Genomic DNA, 8,040 nt, shown 5'->3' with positions numbered 1-8,040 from the left:
TGAAAACGAAAAGGAGAGCCGCACACTCTAGGAGCTCAGATTAAATCATTTAATAATCTCATTTCCAACGTTTCGACAGACTAGCTGTCTTCATGAGGGTATATTGATTTCCTTACGTGAATTGTAACTCAGCAAAATATTTGTAATTTTTGCATGTTGAGTTTATATTTCTGCTCGGTGTATTTTCATATTTTCCTCAGTGCACTAATAGGCCTACACAATTCAATCAAAGACAGATACATGTATTTAAGTTAATCAAATGTCCTCCTGTTGTTGATGGTAGAGTCAGAGCAGGTGGTCCAGCTACCCCCGGGCCACCCAATGCCCCATCCTGGCCAGCCGGTGTGCTCCAAATTCCCCGTCCTGGTGGCTGAAATGGTGCAGAAGAACACCAACGTGGTGAGGGAGGCCCGCATCGAGCTGTCAGAGGAAATACAGGACAGGAGTACAGTCTACACAGGTAAGAATGCGAGCGGTCTTTGACCTTTTCCACTCAGTTGTGTAAGCAGTTATATGTGTGTTATGAAAGCTTGGTGTGGATAGTCACCTTTCAAGAAATCCCAGGACTTTTGTCATACTACACCTAGTCTAGTAGAACCACTCGTAAAAGCTACCTAGGTGAGGTGGAAGTGGTTTTGCTACTGTAGGAGTCTAGTTGATCACTCTTTTAAACCATCTTCATCCCCCTTTATGCTGACAGGGCCGACCCAGGCACCCTGAAGAACATGCTGAAACAGCGCCCCCCTAAGGTCTCTCACTTACTACGAGACAACCTGCACGAAGGTAAACACCTGCTCACATGTATCCTGGTACACTTGGGGCTACACGTTATATTTTTGTGTATCGACTGTTCAGGCATCCTTGATTTTAGAAAGAGGCTGCATCCAAACTACAGTGACAAAGACCTTACCCGTCGTTATTTCTCTTGCAGCGTGTGCCAACTTCCACTACCACAAGTTCTTCGAGAAGAAGATTGACACCAGGAAGAAAGATCACAGCTACCGGATGTTTACTACGGTGAAAGGGCGCGCCAAGTCCTTCCCCATGGCAGACAACTGCTCAGAGTCGCTTCTCATGAAGAGAGACGTGTCTGTGTGGTGCAGCAATGACGACCTGGGCATGAGCCGGCGACCCAGAGCCTTTCAGGCCATCATGTGAGTGGGGCACAAAGGTGAGAAGACCGATTATGACTGATCCAAACGGAATAGTTTTTCATACCCTTGTTCTTTCCCGGGTTCTATAGTAGATTCATTTTACATTCTATGACATGCTCATGGACAGAATGATGTGATGCAGGGTAGAAGGAACAGCGGGGCCAAGAAGTGAATCTTCCATCACAACGACATCAAACATGTAATAGTGCTGCTACTTAAGTCTGACCCTACCACCCTTATGATTGTGGCCTTTGAGATGGTGCTCTCCATGGACGCAGATAGCAATGCAGATAGCCCGGTTAGCCAATGTGCGGGAGCACTAGTTGGTTGGCCCAATTGAGGTAGTATGTACATAAATGTATAGTTAAAGTGACTACAAATATATGATAAACAGAAAGTAGCAGCAGCGTAATAAGAGGGGTTGGGGGAGGCACACAATGCAAATAGTCCGGGTAACCATTTGATTACCTGTTCAGGAGTCTTATGGCTTGGGGATAAAAACTGTTGAGAAGCCTTTTTGTCCTAGACTTGGCACTCCGGTACCGCTTGCCTTGCGGTACTAGAGAAAACAGTCTATGACTAGGGTGGCTGGGGTCTTTGACTATTTTTAGGGCCTTCCTCTGACACCGCCTGGTGTGGAGGTCCTAGAAGGCAGGCAGCTTAGCCCCAGTGATGTACTGGGCCCTGTAGAACATTTTGAGGATCTCAGGACCCATGCCAAATATTTTAGTTTCCTGAGGGGTATTAGGCTTTGTCATGCCCTCTTCACGACTGTCTTGGTGTGTTCGGACCATTCTAGTTTGTTGTTGATGTGGACACAGAGGAACTTGAAGCTCTCAACCTGCTCCACTACAGCCCCGTCGATGAGAATGGGGGCGTGCTCGGTCCTCCTTTTCCTGTAGTCCACAATCATCTCCTTAGTCTTGGTTACATTGAGGGATAGGTTGTTATTCTGGCACCACCCGGCCAGGTCTCTCACCTCCTCCCTATAGGCTGTCTCGTTTTGAAAGTTGAAAGTACTACTTAAGTAGTTTTGGGGGTTTTCTGTACTGAACTATTTATATTTTTGACAACTTTTACTTTTACTTTACTACTGTACATACCGAAAGAAAATAATATACTTTTTACTCCATACATTTTACTTGAGCCCCAAAAGTCAATTTTAAAACGGAAAATTATCTAATTCACGCACTTATCAAGAGAATATCCCTGGTCTTCCCCACTGCCCATGACGTGGCGGACTCACTAAACACTCTCTTCGTTTGTAAATGATGTCTGAGTGTTGGAGTGTGCCCCTGGCAAGAAAATAGTGCCGTCTGGTTTGCTTAATATAAGGTATTTGAAATCATTTATACTTTTGCTTTTGATATATTTTAGCAATTACATTTACTATTTATACTTAAGTATATTTAAAACCAAATACTTAGACTTTTAGACTTTTACTCAAGTAGTACTTTACTGGGTGACTCACTATTACTTGAATCATTTTCTATTAAGGTATCTTTACTTTTACTTTAAGTATGACAATTGAGTACTTTTTCCACCGCTTTCAATCCAAAAAAATCATACACACATTAGTTCACAAACCTTCATTCAAAAAGTGGATGAACATTTGAAAAATCTGTTTTTAAAAAATTGCAACAATTAATGGTTGATAAACACTCTCCGAAAGAGAAAAAAAAAGCTCAAATTAATATGGGTGTTTATCAAATATTTAACTCACCCAGATCGTCATATTAATTAAATACATCTTTACCTGGTTTATGCCTTACCTTACCTCATTTATTCTTCACAGGTAGGGCGCTTGGTTTAGTTGGCGGCTACATCGTCGGTACCAATGCCCTGGTGCCCTGGTGCCCTGGTGGACACTGTGTGCTCCTACGCAGTAGGCTTCATCTTCACCTCGCTGCCCCCCATGCTGTTGGCCTTGGCCCGGGAGTCCATCCAGACCCTGAATGGGGAGGAGGGCCGCGTGCTGCGCAGGAAACACCAGAGGAACATCAAGCTGCTGCACCAGATGCTGATGGACTCAGTCCACGGTCCACTGCCCCAGCCACATCATCCCTGTCAGGGTAAGCCTGGCCTGTTAATCAAGATTCAAACCATGGAAACGAGAGACGGAAAATCCTATCAACTTTGGATGTTATATTTCATCCCTGAAGAAAGCAATTTATATTATCACCTGATGATTAATCTTTGACCCCTTGTTCCAGGTGGTGGACCCTGCGAAGAATACAGAGGTGTGTGACATCATGATGTCTCGCTACCACATCTACGTGCAAGACATCAATTACCCCATGGTGGCCCGGGGAGAGGAGGGCCTCCGCATCGCCCCCACCACACATCACACCCCAGATAATGCAGTACTTTTTCGGTAAGCACACACCCCAATGAGTCTTTGTGGTTTTGAATCCAGTAGTTACAATTGTGATTGATTAAATATGAATGTTTTTCTCTCCACAGAGCATCTGGTGAAGGCCTGGAAGGAGGTAGGTCTGGAGCTGAAGCTTCACTCGTCAGGGGAGTGTAACTTCTGCCAGCAGCCGCTAGATTTTGAGCTGATGACAGAGAGAGAGAAGTCATCGGCATGAGTAACATGATATCGGCCAGGGCCTAACATTTTAACCCCAGAAATGATATTCGAAGATATTTGTTCTCTTATCTATGTATAATTCTATCACCATTTATGAAATGTTCTTATTTACAAGTAAATGGTTGGGGAAAGTTATGCTTTGGCTATTATGCTGTGTTTTGAGCAACTGGAAATTATATTATTTAACATTATCTCAACCAAATATCAGCTTTGACAAACATTAAACATAACCTCTGCTCTGCCACACCTCACCGGAGGGATTCAGCAAATCTGCAACCACTGTGAGAACACACGTTGTGTAACTCTTTTCCCTACGCATTTTAGAATGTTTTTCTGACATGGAGGACTTGGATACAGTTGGTCCAAAGGGATAGAACCTACACGCATTCAATGTTTTTCAGAAGTTGCAAATGAATTTCTATGTCAATATGTAAGTCATTTTTCGTAGATGTTAACCTTGGGGTGTGCCTATTCCTCTAACAGCACCCTTGAGCCAACACCTAAATCATAGTAAAATCCCCCTCTTAACTGTGTTTCAACGTGTTGAAGAATGTAGCATTGTGCCCCTTCATGCACCTCCATGTAACTCTGGGCCTTCAATAATTGCTCCTTTAACGTTAGCAAAAGACTCTCAGGCGGAGCAGAACAAGTCACCTCTTGAATTGACGACACTCATTCACTGTTTTGACTCTAACTAATCTAGGTTTAGAAGGCTTCAAATGGAGAGTCATCATTCCAGCATATTACACATTAGTGCTTAACAGATTCAGAAAGCTTTAATGTCCTCAAAGAGGCCATTCATTTTTGCAGCATTCACAATACATGCAGACCAGACACATTAAAAAGCAACATTAAAATCGCGAAGGATATTTGTGAGCAAGTAGACTGGATAAGTGCAGGTTCATGATAGAAATGTCAAAAAATGGCCTGCTTGAACATGTTAATTCATGTGCAAGTGCTAAAGTGCTATTAGTCCAACATTTTATTAAGTTACAGTATTGAATTTGAAATAAAAGAGTCCCTGGCTCTGTTTGTTTTGACTTTTGGTTGCCTATACTTGCCGCCAGAGAGGAGGGGCTGGAATTTGGGGTGGAGTTGGCGGTAAGTGTCAAATACTATCATTGGCCTTCTGGAGGGCTCTTGCACAACCAATTCTTCTGTGCGACCTTGGCATAAGCTTGAGCTCAACATGCAATTTCCATTTGCTCCTTAGTACTTTTACACTTCATATGCGTACGGCCACTTGGTCATGAGACCCTTCATAACTCGGGTCACTACTTGGGGTTCCATTTGACACACTATCAAAGTGTGTGAATATCATCGTGATCGTAGCATATTCGCACATCACAGTGTAGCTGATCGGTGCATTCAACATGCCTTTCTTCTTTCCACCAGAGGGAGCACCAGCGCACCTTATTTCAAGGAGTCGGGTTGCCTCATTTACCGTGAGTGCAGCAATTGCAATGTGACACTAGACGGGAATAATGCAACACGCACCACCATCTCCTTGGTCTAAGGGTTAATCAATGTTTTGAAGACAATACGTTTGGAACCGTTTTAACGTTAATGTTAATTTGTCAAGATATAAATATGAAAGAAACCATCTAATTTCGTCTGTCCACATTCTCTAGTGTAGAGTTGAAGCCGTTTAAAAACGTGAAAAAGTGCCATGGTTAAAGCCGTCACTCTATTATTTACGAGGGTTACCTACATGCCAGAAGAGGCTGTTGGGAGGAGCTATAGGAGAACGGGCTCGTTGGAATGGCTGGAATTATTGGAACGGTATCAAACACATCAACCACATCAACCACGCCATAACAATGAGCCTGTCCTGATAAAGCTCCTCCCACCAGCCTCCTCTGCTACACACTTAACATCTGCACATGACAAGAGCGTTGTACATAATGGGGTGAGGGAGAGGGTTCGAAGCAACGCTCTCGACATGCAAAGCCAGGATCCTGCAAATCAAAGATATTCCTGCTGTTCCTGAGAGAGAGAGAGAGAGAGAGAGAGAGAGAGAGAGAGAGAGAGAGAGAGAATTACCATGAGCTCACATTCTGAGATTATTATGTAATTGGAATGCTTCTCTGAGTGTACTAGTCAAGCGACCAGCACCACTAGTGCACTTGGCAGAATGTTCTGTACACTACGTTCTGCATTCGACCAAATTGTCTTACACCTACATCATTCATCATAGATTAAATGCACACCCTGCAGTTCCTTATCAGGGCAGAACAGAGGCAGGACCCATGCCTCTGCACTGCACACTCTCTGGGGAGAAAACAGGGTGCATGCATGTGGGTGAGAAGACAACACACGTGTGTGAGAGAGAGAGAGAGAGAGAGAGAGAGAGAGAGAGAGAGAATGCAGGTTCAGCTCTGCTCCCCTCCTTTTTGCATTAATCCTGCGAGCGCTGCACATCTGTGTCTCCCCCACTCACGTGCACAGACAGATGAGCTGAATGGCTGGCTTCCCATTGCACTCAACACAAACACACTCTTTCCCTCTCTCTCTTTAGCACACACACACACATTCTCTTTCTCTCACACACAAAAACAGACACTGAGGGTGGTCCTGCGGATTCTTGCCACAGAAATCATCGTCTTTGTAGTCCACAATGTGATGATAACAAAACACAAAATCCTCTGGTTTTTTTTATGAAAGAAGGAGAGCAAAATATATCTTCTGGCAAGACATACAGTACCAGTCAAAAGTTTGAACACACCTAGTCATTCTCTTCACTGTAGAATAGTGAGGACATCAAAACTATGAAAAAACACAATTGAAATCATGCAGTAACCAAAAAAGTGTTTAACACATCAAAATATGTTTTAGATTCTTCAAAATAGCCACCCTTTGCCTTGATGTCAGCTTTGCACACTCTTGGCATTCTCTCAACCAGCTTCACCTGGAGTGCTTTCCAACAGTCTCGAAGGAGTATGCTGAGCACATGTTGGCTACTTTTTCTTCACTCTTCACAACTCATCCCAAACCATCTCAACTTGGTTGAGGTTGGGTGATTGTGGAGTTCAAGTCATCTGATGCAGCACTCCATCACTCTCCTTCTTGGTCAACAATCCTTTACACAGCCTGGAGGTGTGTTTTTGGGTCATTATCATGCTGAAAAACAATGTAGTCCCACTAAGAGCACTAATTGTAGTCCCACTAAGAGCAAACCAGATGGGATGGCGTATCGCTGCAGAATGCTGTGGTAGTCATGCTGGTTAAGTGTGCCTTGAATTCTAAATAAATCACAGACAGTGTCACCAGCACACTAGTAATTGCGTGGAATTCTATACAACATGATCAAAGGAGAGCAGACAATTTAGGGGACTGTACACGCAACATCAGAATCCCAAATCAACCGAGCCCTGTTCAAAACCAGCATGACATGAGAATGGAGAGGATGAGGTTCAATGATGTAACAGGATATAATCTCAAATATTGTGTTGTGGCAAGCATCCAGTAAAACGATCATCAAGGCTAAACTGTGGAACTGTGTTTAGTTCATATGCAAATATTTACATTGATATGACCACACATTGACCAAGAATAGAACCACCACTGCGTACAAACGTCAAAAGAGAAGGTAGTGGGGCTGCAATGAATTATGCTGTACAGTTTACTTTTTTAACATCATAAATGAGTGAATAGACCTGTTTTAATAATGCAATTGAACAATGCATTTTCAGTAGGCCTAATTTCATCATTTGAAAAACGGTCAACATCATAAAACACTAAATCAAATCAAATAAAATAAAATTGTATTTGTCACATACACATGGTTAGCAGATGTTAATACGAGTGTAGCGAAATGCTTGTGCTTCTAGTTCTGACAATACAGTAATAACCAACAAGTAATCTAGCTAACAATTCCAAAACTACTACCTTATAGACACAAGTGTAAGGGGATAAAGAATATGTACATAAAGATATCTGAATGAGTGATGGTACAGAGCGGCATAGGCAAGATACAGTAGATGGTATCGAGTACAGTATATACATATGAGATGAGTATGTAAACAGAGTGGCATAGTTAAAGTGGCTAGTGATACATGTATTACATAAAGATGCAGTAGATGATATAGAGTACAGTATATACATATACATATGAGATGAATAATGTAGGGTATGTAAACATTATATCAGGTAGCATTGTTTAAAGTGGCTAGTGATATATTTTACACTCCCCAATAGGTTATTGATTACACAGTAATAGCCTATAGGAGGGACCATAAAACACATTTAGCAATCTCCTTCTATGTCTTTAAATTGAAGCACCTCCCTCTTGAG

The 8,040-nt window shown here is 42.6% G+C and overlaps 1 pseudogene; it reads left to right on the top strand.

Moving 5' to 3' along the window:
• Positions 1–276: 276 nt before the first annotated feature.
• LOC110531161 lies at positions 277–3,771 on the top strand (annotated as a pseudogene).
• Positions 3,772–8,040: the final 4,269 nt, after the last annotated feature.

This window comes from Oncorhynchus mykiss, chromosome 9, assembly GCF_013265735.2.
Source record: "Oncorhynchus mykiss isolate Arlee chromosome 9, USDA_OmykA_1.1, whole genome shotgun sequence".
Lineage (NCBI taxonomy): Eukaryota > Metazoa > Chordata > Actinopteri > Salmoniformes > Salmonidae > Oncorhynchus > Oncorhynchus mykiss.
This window is presented reverse-complemented; position numbering and strand designations above follow the sequence as displayed.